Genomic DNA, 20,296 nt, shown 5'->3' on the forward strand with positions numbered 1-20,296 from the left:
TCATGTCACGATAGAAGATCCAAAGGGATGTACGGTTTTCTTATTTTCTGAAGATTTACAAAGCTGAGACTGGGTTTTGGTGATTGTTCCCTTTCCACTCCCAGGAACCACAGTGGTTGGGGCGGTGAGTTAAGGAGAGTCAAATGTGCTCGTGAGCAGCGTGTGGGGCTATTTCAGCTTCCTCTCCTCTGACAGCGCTGTGACTTGACTCCGATGTTCTCAGGGACACTTACTGAAGCGAGACAGTGAAGAGTCTCGTTCCTGCAGATCAGGAATTCAGACCTAATGCTGGCTTCAAACCGAATGCTTTCCATAGTCCCAACTTTGTGAAGCAGTATCTTTCACTAGCAAATAAAACACCCTTGTCCTCAGGTGCCTGCTTCATTTCGATCACGATTTCATGTCCCTCACTGTTCTAGTCTCATTTCCAAACACTTGACTCATTGCCTCAAAAGAAGCTCTGTGGGTATCTGCTTGTTCCACCCTGACAGGCGGTGGGTTGCAGATTCCCGACCAGTCCCAATGTGATTGAAATATTTCAACCCCTCCACTGATTTGCATCTTTAAAAAAAACGTGGAGCAATCTCCCTTTCTTTTTGACGACGTTTCTCAACTGTAGTCGGCAGGGTTCACACCTGCGTGGGGAAACCGCAATGGGTTTCATGTCCATCGCATTAACCACTCGGCCCACCAATACAGAACCACACTGACAGCTTCACTTCCCAAGTCTGTCTGCCTGTGGAGCTGAGACGAGTGAATCAAAGCAGAGTTTGTTTGAATCCAGTCACTTCACAGGTTTCGAAAGGATTAAATATCTGCAAATGGCGAGTCTGTGTGTTTCATCCCGAAAGATGAAATGGACATTCAGTTAAAAACAACAACAGAAGTTGCAGGAGCAACTCAGCAGGTCAGGCAGCATCCGTGGAAAGAGAATCAGAGACAACATTTCAGAACTTTTTTTTCCTTCTCCAGGTACAGCCAAACCCGCTGAGTTTCTCCAGCAGTTTCTCTTTCTGTCTTGGATTCTCAGCATCCGTAGTCCTTTCCGTTAGAAATTCAATCAATTCAGAAACTCCTTTGTACTTCCTCAGTGGAGAAGATTTCCGTTTGGGAAACATTTTCCTGACACCAGTAAAAACGCGAAATTCGCTGCGGTCGGAGCGAGAAACAAACAACACCCTATCCCTCGCTGGTCTGGAACCACCAGCCTTTTGAGTGATAGCCGAACGCACTGATTTATTGAGCCACAGAGACAGGATTGGCCACCCCACCCCCGCTGTCTCTTTGAGGAAGCTACTGTTCAATTCATAATTCAGCCTGCCCCGCCCAGAATTACCATTGTCTTCTATCAGTTTTACTTTTCCATAATAAAGCCTTGGACATTCACTGTGGAGACACCGGGGATAGTCTGATCCCACCACCTGCAGGCACATCTATGTCACAAGGAACTAGCCCTCCTACACCGGGGCCACCACCCTCCGAGCGTTTCAGTGTTTTGCCTCTTACGAATTTTCTCATTGATCCCCAGCCGTGAAGGGGTTTGAATTCCTGATATGCAGAGAATTCTTTCAATGTCTCAGATCAGTTCATGTCCTGAGAATATCAGAGCTGAAAATGTGTTGCTGGTTAAAGCACAGCAGGTTAGGCAGCATCTAAGGAATAGGAAATTCGACGTTTCGAGCATAAGCCCTTTGAAGGCGCTGGTACCTGTCTCTGTGGCGCAATTGGTCAGCGCGTTCGGCTGTTAACCGAAAGGTTGGTGGTTCGAGACCACCCAGGGGCGGAGTGTTTGGATTTTCTTAAAACAAAATCAGTGAATTGTTTAAATGGTGATATATTGGAATGTGGAGAAAGTGAGGACAAGAGGTGAAAGTCGGAAAATGTGGCACAGGAAAAGCGCAATAGATCAGGCAGCATCTGAGGAGCAGGACAGTTAGTTTTGGGCACAAGCCTTTCACCAGGAATAATGTCAGGATGTACAAAGGGGTCTCAGAGACCCTCCAGTCAATGCCAGTTGTCGGGCAGATGCAGCAGGCAATGAGCAAGGCAAGTGATATATTACGAAGAGGAATTGAGTTCAGAAGTGGGGTCATTGAACATATTCAAGGCTAAGTTCATCTGAGTTTTGAACAACAAAGAAGTGGATGGTTTTGGGGGGAGGTAAGAAAATGGTTCTAAGGCTAGTACAGGACAGTCACAGAGTCAGACAGCACTGAACAGACCCTTCATCCATGCTGAGTATATCCTCAAACTAAACTCCATGCTGAGTATATCCTCAAACTAAACTCGTCCCACCTACCAGTGTTTGACCCATAAACCTTCGAACTTTTCATATTCATGTACTTATCCAAATGTCTTTTAAACGTTGTAACTGTGCATGTATAAAATCATGAAGGGCATGGATATGATAAATAGACAAAGTCTTTTCCCTGGGGTTGGGGAATCCAGAACGAGAGAGCATGGGTTTAGCGTTAGAGGGGAAAGATGCAAAAGAGATCTAAGGGGCATCTTTTTCACGCAGAGGATGGTGCCTTTTTTGAATGAACTGCCAGGGGAAGTGGTGAAGTCTAGTACGATTGCAACATTTAAAAGGCATTTGGTTAGGTATATGAAAAGAAAATATTTGGAGGGATATGGGACCGTGTGCTGTCAGGTGGGACAAGATTGAGTAGGGATAGTTGGTCGGCATGGACAAGTTGGACCAAACAGTTTGTTTCTGTGCTGTACATCTTTATGACTCTATGACTTTCTCAGAACATTCATTCTGCAGTCAGACCACTCTCTTTAAAAAAAGATCCTTGTCCTGCCTTCATAAAATCTTTCTCTACTCACCTCAAAATATTTGCTTCCCTGATCCTGAAACCCCCAGCTGAGGGAAAGGACACCTGTTGTTCACCTCATCCGTATCCCTCATGATTTTATAATCCTCGACAAGGTCACCTCTCAATCTCCTATGTTCCAGTGAGAAAAGTTCCAGCCTATCCACTTTATATGGAGGTATATTCATATCCAGTTATGACGTGTTCAATGCTGGTGCAGGCTGGAAAGATCATGTGGTTTACTCCTGCTCCCAATTAATCCTGGCTGTTGCGTTTCTCAGCCCCATTCTCCCAATTTCTCCCCACAACTCTCAACCTCTGATACTCCATCCCAGTGTTAAACATACTCAGTGACCTGGCCTCCACAGTTTTCTGTGACAATGAATTCCATAGATTCACCACTCTCTGGCTAAAGAAATTTTCTCCTAATCCCCATTCTCCCTTTATGCTGAGGCTATGCCCATGGGTATTAGTCTCTCCTCCCAATGAAAACATCTTCCCAATGCCCACTCTGTCCAGGATGTTCAATATTCTGTACGTTTCAGTTAGATCCCCCCCCCCCCCGAGTGTGGGCCTGTTACTCAGCATGAACCAGACCCTTCAGGATGAGGACAGCAGGGATTAGGTTCAACAAAGTGAGAATGGAGGGAGAGTGTGTAGGATGGAGATTTTCAGCTTTGAGGGAATAAGAGAGGAAAGAAAGTTTGACATAAATTGTAATTGATCAGATGAGCCGATGGGCCAAGGAGTGGCGGATGGAGTTTAATTTAGACAAATATGAGCTGTTGCATTTTGATGAAGCAAATCAGGGCAGGACCTATGTGGTTAATGGTAAATTCCTGGGGAGTGTTGATGAACAAAGAAACCTTGCAAAGCAGGTTCATAGTTCCTTGAAAGTGGAGTTGCAAGCAGATATGAAAGCAAGGAAGGCGTTGGTACGCTTTCCTTTCTTGGTCAGAACACTGAGTTATAGGAGTTTGGAGGTAACGTTGTGGATGCACAGGACACTGGAAAGGCCACTTTTGGAATACCGCATCAGTTCTGGTTTCCCTGCTGTCGGAAAGGTGTTATGACGTCGGAAAGGTGTTATAAAACGTGAAAGGGTTCGGAAAAGATTTAGGAAGTTGTTGCCAGAGTTAGAGGGTTTGATCTACAGGGAGAGGCTGAATCGGCTGGGGCTGTATTCCCTGGAGCGTCTGTGACCATTCGAAGTTAATAAGGGGCATGTATATGGTGAATAACGGAGATCTTTTCCCCAGGATTTGGGAGTCCTAAAGTCGAGAGTATAAGTTTGAGGTGAGGGGAGGGGGGGTGGAAGATTTTAAATGGACCTGAGGGGTAGCATTTTCGTGCAGAGGATGGTGTGTGCATGGAATGAGCTGCCAGAGGAAATGGTGGAGGCTGGTACAATTACAATATTTAAAGGCATCTGGATGAGTATATGAATAAGAAGGGTTTAGAGGGTTATGGGCCAAATGCTGGCAAATGGGACGAGATTAAGTTTGGATATCTGGTTGGCACAGACGAGTTGGACGAAGGGTCTGTTTTCGTACTGCATGACTCTAATGATCTTTGGTGAAAGCAAAGATGTCGCTGTGAAGAGTGGACTTTCAGAAGCAGCTTTCAAAGATGTTTTGCCCTTACGAGGAGCATAAATCTTCATTTTTTTTGTAAGATAGCAGCTGAGTGAGTGACATCCAGGACTTTGTTAGAAAGCGGGAATTCATTGCACTGTGGGGATGTAGTGTTTTAAGGTTTACCGGCAGTAAGTACAGTATGCTGAGCGGGGAGCCTAGTGAAGGGTTAGGTCGGTTTTTGTTTAAACTGTTCATTTCTGTCAGGCTCCAACATTGTATTTCCAATGCTGTCAATCAGAAGGTGCAGTGAATCAGTAACTGGTATCGTTAGAAGCCTTACTATTTTCAGTACTGCAGGTATTGCATTGTTTCATCAGCATTGTAAAGGTCGCTGGCAGCAGTGGGAGGTGTGGGCTGTATTCACTAGAAATGATTAAGCATTTAGATAGTACACATACAAGACGGCTGGGTGGGAATTGTTTTTCGCTTTGTGGAAGATGGGGCATTCTGGGTGCTGTGATCTGGGGCAAACATAGCTGCAGTATACCATTGAATCCCTACAGTGTGGAAGCAGGCCATTCAGGCCATCGAGTCCACACGGAGCCCTCCAAAAATACACCAACCAGACACACCTCCCAACTATTCCACCATCACCATCCCATCAGGTCTTTTCTGCTGGCGGTTGAGACTAGGCTGCAAGATTAGGGGGGAGTAGAATTCGGACAGAAATGAGGAGGAGCTGGTTTTCCAAGAGGTCGGCGCATCTATGGAATTCTGTGCCCAAGGAAGCAGTAAAAGCAGCTTCATTAAGACACTGTTGCATGGGTTTTTGCGTGGTAGGGGAATTAAGTGTAGTTGGGATAATGCAAGTAGGAGGAGCTGAGGTGATTGATAGATCAGCCATGATTTTAATGAATGGCGGAGCAGGGTCGATGGGCCAAATGGCCTACTGTTTCTATTACTTTGAAACGATAACCCTGCGTTTCCCATGTCTAACCCACCTAACCTGCACAACCCTGGACACTGGGCAATTTAACATGGCCAATCCAAATCAAGGCCGGTGAGAAATGGAGTGATGTGGAAAATAAACATCAGAGAATGAGAGAAAGGGATAAGGAGAATAAATGTCCTAGCAATCAAAACTGGATTCTAACCATCACAAAAATTAAAACTAAAAGCTCAGTATGTGAATGTGTGCTGCATTGTAACAAAAGCGAATTAATTGACTGCACATGTTGAAGAGAATAATTCTGATCTGAGACTTCTTACAGAGATATAGCTTCAGAATGATAAGGATTGGATCCGGAATATCGAGGGGATACGTGGCATTCAAGACGAGTGGGAAGCTCAGTAACGGTAGAGGATGGGCACTGCTAATCAAAGCACTGATAACACGGTAGTCTGATGTCAACTCGGATTTCAGGTCCTGATTTCTCTGTCAGCTGATCTCCCTGTTCCCACAGAGCTGGATGTTGTCTGTTCTCAGCTCTGCTTGATTTCTGCTGAAGCTTTGACCCCCTTTTACACCTTCTGGGGCAATAAAATATTCTGAGCCTCCTGAAAATGACACCTTATCTATACCTCTCCTGATTTAAAAAACCTCTATAAAGTTATCTGTCAACTTGCTAGGCTCCGTTGGAAAAATGTCCCAGCTTCTTCTTAACTCAAACCCTCCATTCCCAGCAACATCCTGGTAAAGTAGGGAATAAGGAATTGTATCAAATCACATAAATGTACTGTCTGAACCAATCTGGCTGTGTTCTTGCCTGAGATATTGAGAGTCCCTGGTGTAAGTAATTACGAATGCAATTATTTTGGTCACAGAATTGGGCAATCATTTTGCAACAAAGTGATCTACTCTGATAAGGAGGTAGTGGTCATTTCTACGGTAAGTGAACAGTTTGTAGATCAGGGAGATGAAGTTCCAAACACTTGGGAAGGGCAAGAAATGACTGTGATAAATAAGACAAAGAACTGTGGATGATGGAAATCTGAAACAAAAATTGAGAACACTGGAAAAACTCAGCAGGACTGGAAGCATCTGTGGAGAGAAAGCAGAGTTAAAGTTTCGAGTCCAACAACTCCTCTTCAGGATTCTGAAATAGTTTGTGAGAACCCCTTAAGTCATCTGCCCAGCTTTAAGACCATAATATACAGGAGCAGGATGAGGCCATTTGGCCCATCGAGTCTGCTGCATCAGTCGATCACGGCTGATATGTTTCTCCATCCCATTCTGCTGCCGTCTCCTCATAACCCTTGACCCCTTCCTAATCAAGAACCTATCTCTGTATTAAATGCCCTCAATGACTTGGCATCCCTTCTCCGAGTGGAAACATCATCTCCACATCCACACTATCCAGTCATAGAGTAGCACAGCGCTGCCTGACCAACTGTGATCTCCAGCATTGGTTGTTTTCAAGAAGCATTCCAGCATCTACAACAACGCGCTTCTAAATTTTGTACCCAGTTGGTTAGCTCTCCCGAGATCCCGTGAGATTTATCCTTACTCAACAATCCATTGTGTGGTACAATTAACAGAGGCCCCTGTCCCCATCTCGTTCTGCCCACGGTAGTAGCACGATAGCTCAGTGATTAGCACTGCCTCATAGTACCAAGGACCCGTGTTCGATTCCAGGTTTGGGGCGACTGTCTGTTTGGAGTCCGCACGTTCTCCCAGCCGTGTCTGCGTGGGTTTCCTCCGGGTGCTCTGGTTTACTCCCAAAATCTAAAAATGTTCTGGAGAGTTGGCCGAACTAAACGGGCCCTCAGTGTGCATTAGTCAGGAGTAAATGTGGAATAATGGGATAGAGGAATGTGTCTGGATGGGTTACACTTTGGACAGGCAGTGTGGACTTGTTGGGCTGAATGGCGTATTTCCACATTGTAGGAATTCTACGTGGCATTCCCCCAACTCCAGAATCTCAGAGCTCTTGGCTTTTCCCATGGATAGTGTGGGGGGAGGGAAACAGTGTTTTACACGGGAGGAAGGTTCGGTGAGTGTGAAGCTACAACTAAACGTAGTGCATTACTTGAGCTGTTTCCCCGGTATACCAGAGGCTGGGGTTGACCTTACAGATGTTTATCGAATCATGAGAGGTAAGCATAGGGTAAATAGACAAGGTCATTTCCCGGGAATGGGAGAAGTCCAGAACAGGAGGCTAATATGTTTGGTGTGAGGGAGGCAAGTGTAAGGAATGATCTGCCGGAGGAAGTGATGGGTGTAGTTCCAATTATAACATTTAAAAGGCAGTTGGATGGGTATATGAATAGGAAGAGTTCAGAGGGATATGGGCCAAGTACTGGTAAATGAGACGAGATTAATTTAGGCTATCTGGTCGGCACAGATGAGTTAGACCGAAGGACCTGTTTTTGTGCTGTGTATCTCTATGACTCTGGCTTGCTCGTAATGTTTGCCATGCCTATATGTTCAGTTTCTGTCTGGTGTCGGTGCCAATGCCTTGATATCTCATTTCCTCCAGCTCCCCACGTCCACCTCCCCAGATGTTAACCATTTCATGTCTGGGGGTTTCTCAAGAAGCTGCATTGAATGTTCATCCTGAATTGACATTTTTTTTTGCTTCCCAAAAGCAGACTTACTCACTCCTAGATGTCGTGAAAGATGCTAGCTTTCAGGTAGATGTAGCCAAAATTCAGAGGTGTCTATCTTGATGTTTTCACTTTTCGGTCTCTGTAAGTTCCTGAATCAGTACCGTCAGGAGAATTAGTTTGAGCGGAGTGAGAATAGAGGGTTGAGAGAGGGTGGGATGATGCTTTAAATTTTTTGGAAAAAGAAAAGAATCTTTTGCGGAAAGTAGAATTGCTTGTTTGGAATTTCTAACCTGGACTGACAGTGATGATTTTTGTAATCTCTTTTTACAGATTATTTGAAGATCTGAAGACGGAAGATTTCTCCCCAGGAGGAGGAGGGACAATCAAGAGTCAACCATACTGCTGTGGGTCTGAAGTCACATGTAGGCCAGACTGGGTAAAGAATGCAGCTAGGACAACTGAGTGAATCCTTTCCCACAACGGCAATTTCCTTCCCTAAAAAGGATATGAGTGAATCAGATGTCTTTTACCTCCACCAATTCAAAATATCACATTTAGTTTTGGTTCCTTCATATGTAAATCCCACAACTTTTTAAAAGTTACATTCTCAAGATAGCTTTAGCAATAGGTGCCATCTCAGCTCAGAATAATGCATTGAAAGTATGAGGTTAAAGTCTGTGTTCCAATATTTCTATCCTACCCGTGCCCCTTATTTTATAATCCCCTATAAGGTCACCCCACAGCCTCCTACGCTCCAGAGAAAACAGCCCCAGACATTTCAGCCTTTCAATATAGCTCAAATCCTCCAACCTTGGCAACATTCTTGTAAACCTTTTCTGCACCCTTTCAAGTTTTATAACATTCTTCCAATAGGAAGGAGACCAGAATTGCATGCAATATTCCAAAAGTGGCCTAACCAACGTCCTTAACAGCCGCAACACGACCTCCCGACACCTACACTGAATGCTCTGACCAATAAAGGAAGGCATACCAAACGTGTTCTTCCCTATCTTATCTACCTGTTTCAAAGGGAGACTCCCTCCCTCTGGGCAAGATCTGGGAACAAAGCAATGTCTCCCTCTTTCCATTCCTTATCTGGGGGCGGGGGTGTGGGGTGGGTTTGGACTTGCCCACACTGGGGAAACAACATCATATTCACCCTATCCATACCATTCATGATTTATTAACCTCTATAAGGTCACTCCTCAACTTTTGATGCTTCAGAGAAAACCAGTCCCAGCCTATTCATCCTCTCTCTTTACCTCAAACCCTTCAACCCTGGCAACAGCCTTGTAAACTTTTTCTGAATCGTTTAAGTGTTAAATCCTTCCCAAAGCAGAGAGACTGGAGCTGAACATAGTGTTCCAGAAATGGCCTCATCAATTTGGGATATCTGGTCAGCATGGACGTGTTGGTCTGAAAGGTCTGTTTCTATGCAGTGGAGTTTTATGGCTCTATGGTAGGGACATAACCCATGTCTACATTCCCCCCTCCATCCTGCCACTTGTTGTGTGGTTCAAACCATGGATCTCAGTTGGTCACCAGACTCTGACAATGTCCAAATATCTTGAGGCATTTCTCACATACGCTACCAGGATTGTAGCCGCAGTAAGAAACTTTATTTTTCCTAATTTTAATTGTCCAAACTTCAGAACTGGAAGAGCTCTCTCTTTTACCCATGTAATCATCCTGACAGCCTCACTGGGAAGGGAGAAAGTGGAGCCAATCTTTACACGAGGCAGATTTTGTCACAGACTCAGAGGAGGCGAGGGACTGCAGATACTAGAAAGTCAGTGTCAAAAAGTATGGCACTGGAATGTGATGTAGGGCTTATGCTCGAAACATCAACTCTCCTGCCACTCGGATGCTGCGTGACCTGCTGTACTTCTTATAGTGCCACACTTTCCAACTCAGATTTCTTCAAAGAGTCAAACATTTCGGGTATATACCTCCTGATGTCACTGCATGTTCCAAATTGTTAAGAGTCTCTTAATAGATGCTCAACTGACCAGTGAATGTGTGCTATCTTGAATACTAATACACGTCACATCTACATAAAGAGTTTAAAATCTCTCTACTCAGTGTGGCTGAAGAGGTGTCTCATCAGATCGGACGGCCGACTGAAGGCCTTCCCACACACTGAGCAGGTAAATGGTTTTTCCCCGGTGTGAACACACTGGTGTATCTGCGGGGCAGAGGAATCTGTGCTCCCTGCAGGTGGAGCAGGAGAACGGTTTCTCGCTGATGTGAATGTACTGGTGAGTTAGCAGAGAAGTCGAATGGGTGAAGTCCTTCTCACACATTGAGCAAATGAATGGCTTCTCCCCGGTGTGAACCCACCGGTGAGTCACTAGGTGGATAGGTGAACGAATGCCTTCCCAATACACTCAGCAGGTGAATGGCCTCTCCCCGGTGTGACCACGATGATGGGAATCAAGCAGACACAGGAATTTGAATTCTTTCCTGCAATCCTCACATTTCCATGGTTTCTCCATCATGTGGAAGTCCTGGTCTCTCTCCAGGTTTGACAATCAGTTGAAAGACCACTCACACACGGAATGTGTTCTGTCTCTTGTCACTGCAAATGGGATGTTGCTATTTCAGGCTGTGTATCCGCTTAGAGCTCTTCCCACAGTCAGTTCACTGGGACACTCTCACTCAGGTCTGTGTGCCTCAGTCTCACTGATGTTTGAAACCTTTTGAAGCAGACAGGGCAGCAGAGAAATAATAAATCCTGAGAGATTCAAAGGCTGATGATGATTGTCTCTATCAGATCTTGTTTTGATATTTCTGGCTGCAACTCCTTCCCTTTCTCATATCCTGTAAAAGGAGATTACAGGAAGCATCACCATCTGCACAGGATAGAAATTCAAAATAGACAATTCAGCCCATTGAATCTGCTCCACCATTTATTACCATAATGTCTAATATTATAATCCAAAAATCCACATTCATGCCTTATTATTGATTCACTTATTGGCTAAAATTCTGCCCACCATCTGCCTTGACTATACTTAGTGATAGAAATTCAATAGCCCTGTCATTCATTGCCCTCTGAGAGAAGATATCCACCTCATCTCCATCATATGTATGCAGACACTTAAGATTAGAGGCTATTCCTTCTGGTCTGAGACTCTCCCACAAATGAACACTACCTTTTTGGCAACTAACCTTTCAGGCCCACTAAGATTCTGATATTTATTCAAGATCTCCTCTCATTCTTCCAAACTCGAACGAATGCTCAACTAAGCTTCTCAACATTGCATCATTTGCAAACACGTCAATTCCCAGGATTAATTTTGAGAACGCTCTCTCACCAGCTTCCAATGTTTCGGTCATCTCCTCTACTTCGAGGGACCAGAAGTAGAAAACACACAAGTTACAGCATAATAAAATAATGATAAAGAATAGACATTTTTTTAGCAGCAATTCGAAGTTGTGCAAAAAATTTCAGATAGAAAAAGAGTCCAATCATACAGTGTTAAGGAGTCAGATGGTTTGGGGGAAGAAACTGTTGCACAATCTGGTCGTGAGAGACTGAATTGGGAGGTGGGTTGGGGGGGGGGGCGGGGAAGTTGGAGTTCCTCGCTGCCACATAATTGTGTGCCTCAAACTATGCATAAAAAGTTGTTCAACTCATCCAGCAGTGGGGATGCACCACCAGCACAACCAGACAATGCTGTTCGGTGGGTCATGATGGCCTGGATGGCCTTCCACACGCTCAGTTTATCACTGCTGTCCTGGAAGTGGCTGTGTATTTTTTGTGTGTATGCACATTTTGACTCTTTGATGCCCGGGTCAGGTTGGCCCTCACTGTTGTCAGGCCCGCCTTGTCATCTGCTATGAAGGTAGAATCACAGGCCCTCAGCACTGCACACACCTTTGCAGTCATTCATGGCTTCCAGTTGGGCAAGAAGTGATGGTCTTGGACAAAATGACACCGTCAGTACACTTGCTAACGTAGGAAATAGCCGACACCATGTACTCCTCTAAATTGATGGAATCGCTATCATTTGTCATCTCCCTGAACACACACCAGTCAGTGCGCTCAAAACAGTCTTGAAGAGCAGAAATGGCTCCACCTGGCCTGGTTTTACCTGCTTCAGAACCGGTCTGACACGCCTGTATACTGGGATTAGCATAACAGAGATGTGCTCTGAGGAGCTGAGGTAGGGCAGAGATATCAGTTTAACCCCAGAATGAGAAAAGAAATTGAAAAGGATGCGAAGGGTGTAGAAAGAAAGTGCCGTACTCACAGATGTTGGACAGAGGAAGGAAGTTGCAGTCTGGGGTGAAGCTCTGTCTTCATTTAGAGAAGTAGTAGCAGCTTCCCGAGCTCATTTAGACAATAGGTGAGCTCTGATTGGCAGGAGGACCAGACTCCTTTCTGGTTCTCCAGGGTTTGCAATTGGTCAGTCGACAAGTATGGTTCATGTCTTTGTGCGACGTACGGGCCGTTGGCCAAAAGGACCTAGAACACAGCGACATCACCAGTCGGAGCTGCGATTCCTATTGGCTCCTTCAGGACGCCCCGCCCTCCATCGTGAACGTCACAACGTGGGTCGAGGCCAGTTTCAGAGGGAAACTCCCTCCCTCTGGGAAACATCTACGAACAAATCAATGTCTCCCCTTTGCATTCGTCATCCTGGCTTGGAGACAGGGAGGTGTAAAACTATTCAATATAGCAGTTGGAAAAAGAGGAAGTGAATCAAATAGAAGGGGTTTCAGATTCTCTCAGTCTCTCAAGGCTTTCAGATCCGCAAGGCATTTATCAGGACTGGAACTTGAGAAGGGACAGAGATCTATCAAGAGTTATTAAATGGTGATATATTCAATGTGCTAGCCTCTGAGATTCAAATGCAATTATCTGTTGTATTTTTGTCCTTTAGCTATGTCATATACTTCCAATTATAGAATTATTGAAGGGAACAGTAAGTGACCATTGGACAGAGACCTCCCAATTCATATACTCAATGCTCTGACCAATATAGGGCTACTTTCTCTGGAGTGTCAGAGGGTGAGGGGTGACATTATGCAGGTTTATAAAATCATGAGGGGCATGGATAGGGGAAATAGACAAGGTTTTTTTCCCCTGGATGGGGGAATCCAGAACTAGCAGACATAAGTTTACGGTGAGAAAAGGGACCTAAGGGGTAACTTTTTCACGCAGAGGGTGGTGCATGTATGGAATGCGCTATTAAAGGATGTGGTGGAGGCTGCTACAATGACAACATTCAAAATGGCATCTGGATGGGTATATGAATAGGAAGGGTTCGAGAGATATGGGCCAAGTGCTGGCAAATGGGACTAGTTTAGGTTTGGATGTCTAGTCAGCATGGACAATTTGGAATGAATGGTCTGTTTCCGTATGTACATCTCCATGATTCTAAGGCTCTATGCCTCTCCCTAGAGCTCAAACCCTCCAAGCCTGGCAACATCCTTGCACATCTTTTCTGAGCCCTTTCAACTCTAACATCCTTCTGATAGCAAGAAGGCCAGAATTGAACACAATATTTCAGAAGTGGCCTCACCAATTTGGGATAACTGGTCAGCATGGATGAGTTGGACGGAAAGATCCGTTTCCATGTGATTAGGTTCTGTGACTCTATGGTAGGGATATAACCCATGTCTGCATTCTCTTCTCCATCCTACCATTTGTGGTTTGGCTCAGACTCTGGGAACATCAGTGGGTCACACAGACCATGACAATTTCAAAAATACCTCCAAAAGCCACCAGGATTGTAAGACATTATCAGAAACTCTCATTTTTCCAATTTGTTCAACCTTCAGTAATGGACAAGCATTCTCTGTTTACCATGTTATCGTCCTGACAGCCTCCTGGGGAAGGGACAAACTGGAGCCAATCTTTCCATGGGATAGATTTCTTCACAGAGTCAAACATGACAGGTCTACATCTCCCGACTCCACTGCATGTTCCAAATCAGTAAGTGTGTCTTAATAGGTGCTCAACTGACCAGTGAATGTCAGCACTCTTGAGCATTAATAGTCGAGAGTGTGTTGCTGGAAAAGGACAGCATGTCAGGCAGCATCCCAGGAGCAGGAGAATCGGTGTTTTGGGCATAGGCCCTTCATCAGGATCGATGTTCCAGCAGAAGCCCTTCATCAGGATCAGCTATTCCTCAGAACTGCCAATGGAACCATCTGATCTCACATGGACTCCGGACCACATTCAGCCCACCACAGTTTGAATACCTTCAAATTAATGAATACTTTCATGCAGACACAGCAGGAGGATGGTCTTTTCCCTGGTATGGACCTATTGGTGGATCAGCAAGGCGGATGACTGGGTTAATCCGTTCATGCACTTAGAGCAGGCGAACGGCCTCTCTCCAGTGTGAGCCGGCTGGTGGGTCACCAGGGTGATAAATAAATGAACTCCTTCCCACACACGAAGCAGATGAAAGGTCTTTTCCTTGTGAAACTCTACCAGTGGATCACCAGGGTGGATAAATGAATGAAGCCCTTGCTGCACATGGAACAGGCAAATGGCTGCTCCCCGGTGTGACCATGGCAATGACGTTCAAGCAAAGATGGAATTTTGAATTCCTTCCCACAGTCCTCACATTTCCACGGTTTCTCTATGATGTGTCCAGCTTCGACAACTGTTTGAAGGACCACTCACACATGGAACGTGTTAAATCTCTTGCCACTGCCATTCATCAGGCTTACTTTCCAATTAAGAAGATCATGCATGTCCTGCTGTAGTGTTAACTTCATTTGCTACCTGCACTCAATAACCTTTCATTCCCTGTCACTCAAAATTCAGTTCAATTCAGCCTTGAATACATTCAAAGAGCCTGTCGCTATTACTCTCTGTGTGGGAGCATTGCAATAAAGAAGAGAGAATAAATTCCTCACTCTGCCTGATATGGGAAAGCCCTTATTTATAATCTGTGTCATCGAGTTCTAGATTCTCTGACAAGGAAGCATTTTATTGGCATCTATCCTGACAAGCCTCTCCTCCTCAGAAAGTGCCGTACTCACATGTTGGACAATGGAAGGAAGTTGCAGTCCGGAATGAAGCTCTATCTTCATTCAATTTCAGAGTAAAACTCCCTCCTCTAGACAACACCGAGGAGCAAAGCAATGTCTCCCCTTTTCCATTCTTCATCTTGGGAGGGAGAGAGGGGGGAAAACTGTTCACTTATTGCAACTGCAGTGAATCCAGGGAGGTACAAGACTCTGCAAAGGTGCTCAGATGCTCTCTGTCCCTCTTAAATGTATTTTCACTTTTTTCCTTAATTTGACACATTCATTTGAATACAATTTGCACCCTGGAAATGGATAGCTTCTTTCCTCACGTATACAATTAAAAGGGTAGTTTCTCATGGAACTGAGCAGCATTTAAGGGATTAGCACATTGTTATAAACAGTACATACGTGTTGCTTCACTTTGAGTATATCTAATATTATTCACTGTTGTAAAAGTTTAATGACTAATATGTTTCACCTTCTAATAACACTCTATATTTCTTGTCATCTTTTTCATTTAATAGAATAGAAGGAAGTCATTTAGGAACTTAAATGGCTTTCTTTTCTCAAGCGGCCTTGATATTTCATTTTCATGTCCTTGATTCAGCTCCATTTGCAGCATCTTTGACAGCATTTTGTTCTATGCCATTGTGTATGGAGGAAAGCTTCACTTAGGTGATTCTTAAGGCTGGCTGACTGCATGACAGTTTTCAGTTTTGGTGTCCTGGATAACGTGTGATCAGAAGGCATCTGGCAGTTACAGGAATTTGGTGCCTAGGCTATGTTCATTTAACAGCACACTTACTTTGTTAATTTTTCTGAAGGATATCAATTGAAAGACCAGGGTTGGACAAGGGAACCACATTTGCTATCCTCCAGTCTTCTGGCACTATTCCTGTAGACAACAAGGACATAAAAATCAAGGCCAATGGCTCTGCAATCTCCTCCCTTGCTTTCCAGAGAATCCTAGGATAAATGCCATCAGGCCCAGGGGACCTATCTATTTTCACCCTTTCCAGAATTTCCAATACCTCTTCCCTACATACTTCAAAGCTATCCATTCTAATTAATTGTGACTCAATATTCACATCCGCAACAATGTCCTGTTCCTCAGTGAATACTGATGAAAAGTATTCATTCAGTGTCTCCCCAATCTCTTCAGCCTCCACGCGCAACTACCCACATCTATGCATAACTGGACCTATTCCTACCCTAGTCATTCTTTTATTCCTAACATACCTATAGAAAGCCTTTGGGTTTTCCCTAATCCTACCAACCAAGGACTTTTCATGTCCCCTCCTTGCTGCTCTTAACTCTCTCTTTAGATCCTCCCTGGCTACCTTATAAACCTCAATCACCCCAATTGTACCTTCACACCTCATCTTTACAAAGGCCACCCTCTTCACTTTAACAAGGGATTCCAATTCATTATTAAACTACAGCTCCCTTACACGACCCTTTACTCCCTGCCTGACAGGTACATACTTATCAAGGACACTCAATAGTTGCTTCTTGAACAAGCTCCACATATCGATTGTGCCCTTCCCTTGAAGTCTACTTTTCCAAGCCACGCATCCTAAGTCATGCCTCACCGCATCATAATTTTCCTGCCCCCAGCTATAACTCTTGCCCTGCAGTGCACACGTATCCCTCTCCATCACCAGAGTAAAAATCACCGAATTGTGGTCACTGTCCCCAAAGTGCCCACCTACCTCCAATTCTAATACCTGGCCTGATTCGTTACCCAGAACCAAATCCAGTACGGCCTCACCTCTTGTTGGCCTGTCAACATATTATGTCAGGAAACCCTCCTGCACACATTAGACAAACACCGACCTAGCTAACGTACTCGAGCTATAGCTTTCCCAGTCAATATCTGGAAAGTTAAAGTCTCCCATAACAACCACCCTATTACTATCACTCTTCTCCTGAATCATCCTCGCAATCCTTTCTTCTATGTCTCTCGGACTTATAGTAGGCCTGTAGAAAACTCCTAACAGGGTGACCTCACCTTTACTATTTCTAACCTCAGCCCAAACTACCTCAAATGGCGAGTCTTCATCCATCGTCCTTTTACCGCTGTAATACTATCCTTGACAAGCAATGCCACACCTCCCCCTCTTTTACCCCCACGTCTGACCCTACTAAAACATTTAAACCATGGAACCTGCAACAGCCAGTCCTGTCCCTGTTCTACCCATGTCTCCGTAATAGCCACAACATCGAACTCCCAGGTACCAACCCACGCTGCAAGTTCACCTACCTTATTTTGTATACTTCTCGCATTGAAGTATATACACTTCAAGTCACGTTCCTGTTTAGAGGCACCCTCCTTCGAGATTGATGCCATGTTCCTAACCTCCCTACATTCAAGGTCCTGCACCCTAAAGCTACAGTCTAGGTACCCATACCCCTGCAGAGTTAGTTTAAACTCCCCCAAAGAGCACTAGCAAACGTCCCCCCAAGGATACTGGTGCCCCTCAGGTTCAGGTGTAGACTATCCTGTTTATATAGTTCCCACCTTCCCCAGAAAGAACCCCAGTTATCCAGATACCGGAATCCCTCCCTCCTGCACCATCCCTGTAGCCAAGCATTTAACTGTTCTCTCTCACTATTCCTCGACTCGCTATCACGTGGCACGGGTAACAAACCAGAGACAACAACTCTGTTTGTTCTAACTCTGAGCTTCCAACCTAGCTCCCTGAAAGCCTGCCTAACATCCTCATCCTTCTTCCTACCTATGTCTTTGGGGCCAACGTGGACCACGACTTCGGGCTGCTCCCCCACCCCCTTAAGGACCCGGAAAACACGATCAGAGACGCCACTTACCCTTGCACCTGGGAGGCAACATACCAATCGTGAGTCTCTCTCGCCCCCACAAAACCGCCTATCTGTGCACCAAACTATCGAGTCCCCAATAACTATTGGTCTGCTCTTCTCCAAACTTCCCTTCTGAGCAACAGGAACAGGCTCCGTGCCAGAGGCCTGAACCCCATTGCTTACCCCTGGTAAGTCACCCCCCGCGACCACAATTATCCAAAATGGTATACTTGTTCATGAGTGGAACGACCGCAGGGGGTCGCTACACTGGCTGCTTTCTCCAAGTTCCCCTCACTGTCACCCATCTGTCTGCAATCTTTGGAATTACTGGTTCCCTAAAGTTCTGATCTATGACCCCCTCCGCCCCCGAATGATTCGAAGTTCATCCAACTCCAGGCTCCAGTTCTCGAACACAGTCTTGGAGGAGCTCTTCCTGCAAGTGTAATCAGCAGGGACGACCATGGCATCCCTCACCTCAAACATGTCGCAAGAGGAACATTGCACTGCATTCACGGCCATCCCACTAAAAGTAACTTTTAAAAAATGCTAGTTCTAAAGAATAGAACCAGCAAAACGCAGCACTTACCTGCTTACCACAACGGGTCTTATTATCAGGTTAGAGGAGGAGGGCGGGTGGGAGGCACTACCCATGTACTGCCTGGGGTTCCTCTCCTGCGCGCCTCTGCAGGGAAAAAAAACCTACCCGGGTAAGCTTGCGCTACACCAGCTTCTGGGTCCGCTCCGCGCTTTTTTCCCTGTAAAGGTGCGCAGGAGAGTCGCGGAGATGTGACTTGCAGCACCCAGGAACGACGAAAATCAATAAACAACCGTACAGCGCATTTCAGAAGAATGAACAGCCCGTAGGCCAGCTGAAATCTGCTTCCCTGACCGGGAATCGAACGCGGGCCGCGGTGGTGAAAGCGCCAAATCCTAACCACTAGACCACCAGGGAGACATGGGTCCGTCCTTGTAGCTCTGCTGAAAATTGCCTCGCTGCACGGGAATCAAACCCGGGCTGCGGCAGGAAGAAGACTTTCACCGGTACATCCATCGATGTAATTTTTTTGTGTCCATGGCTCCCGATGCGAGCTCTATAACATTGGGGAGACTGGAGAGTCATGTCACATCTCCGGGACTCTCCTGCGCGCCTTTATTGGAAAAAAGCGCGGAGTGGACCCGGAAGCTGGTGTAGCGCAAGCTAACCTGGGTAGGTTTCTCTTCCTATACGCGCAGGAGAGTAACCCGAGGCACTACAGGGGTAGTCCCTCCCATCCGCCCTCCTCCTCTAACCTTATAATAAGATCCGTTATGGTAAGCAGGTAAGTGCTGCATTTTGCTTGTTCTATTCTTCAGACCTAGTTTTCTTTAAAGGTTACTTTTAGAGGGATGGCAGTGAAGACAGTGCAATGTTCCTCTTGTAACATGTTTGAGTTGAGGGATGGCATGGTCGTCACTGCTGATTACACTTGCCATAAGTGCACCCATCTCCAGCTCCTCCAAGACCGTCTTCGGGAACGGGAGCTGGAGTTGGATGAAATTAGAATCATTCAGGAGACAGAGGGGGTCATGGATCGGAGCTTTAGGGAAGTAGCAACTCCAAAGATTGCAGACAGCTGGGTGATAGTGAGGGGTACTTGGAGATAGCAGCCCGTGCAGCGACCCCTTGCAGTCGTTCCCCTGAAGAACAAGTGTATCATTTTGCATACTTGTAGGGGGGACGACTTACCAGGGGTAAGCAGTGGGGTTCAGGCCTCTGGCACGAAGCCTGTTCCCAATGCTCAGAAGGGAAGGTTGGAAAAGAGCAGAGCAATAGTTATTGGGGACTCGATAGTTTGGGGCACAGATATGTGGTTTTGTGGGGGCGAGAGAGACTCACGATTGGTATGTTGCCTCCAGGTGCAAGGGTACGTGATGTCTCTGATCGTGTTTTCCGGATCCTTAAGGGGGTCGGAGAGCAGCCCGAAGTCGTGGTCCACATTGGCACCAACGACATAGGTAGGAAGAGGGATGAGGATGTTATGCATACTTTCAGGGAGTTAGGTTGGAAGCGCAGAGTTAGAACAAACAGAGTTGTTGTCTCTGGTTTGTTACCCGTGCCACTTGATCGAGAGTTGAGGAATAGTGAGAGAGAACAGATAAATGTGTGGCTACAGGGATGGTGCAGGAGGGAGGGATTCCGGTATCTGGATAACTGTGGTTCTTTCTGGGGAACGTGGGACCTCTATAAACAGGATAGTCTACACCTTAACCTGAGGGGCACCAGTATCCTTGGTGGGACGTTTGCTAGTGCTCTTTGTGGGGGGTGGTTAAACTAATTCTGCAGGGGCATGGGAACCCAGACTGTAGCTTTAGGGTGCAGGACCTTGAGTGTAGGGAGGTTAGGAACATGGCATCAATCTCGAAGGAGGGTGCCTCTAAACAGGAACGTGACTTGAAGTGTATATACTTCAATGCGAGAAGTATACGAAATAAGATAGGTGAACTTGCAGCGTGGGTTGGGACCTGGGATTTCGATGTTGTGGCTATTACGGAGACATG

At 45.7% G+C, this 20,296-nt stretch overlaps 1 non-coding gene across 1 annotated transcript; it reads left to right on the plus strand.

The window, feature by feature from the left end:
* Nucleotides 1-1,709: 1,709 nt before the first annotated feature.
* Nucleotides 1,710-1,783, plus strand: trnan-guu (transfer RNA asparagine (anticodon GUU)). Its single transcript has one exon. It is a non-coding gene; the product is annotated as a tRNA-Asn (tRNA).
* Nucleotides 1,784-20,296: the final 18,513 nt, after the last annotated feature.

Source organism: Hemiscyllium ocellatum (genome assembly GCF_020745735.1).
Source record: "Hemiscyllium ocellatum isolate sHemOce1 chromosome 27 unlocalized genomic scaffold, sHemOce1.pat.X.cur. SUPER_27_unloc_34, whole genome shotgun sequence".
Taxonomy (NCBI): domain Eukaryota; kingdom Metazoa; phylum Chordata; class Chondrichthyes; order Orectolobiformes; family Hemiscylliidae; genus Hemiscyllium; species Hemiscyllium ocellatum.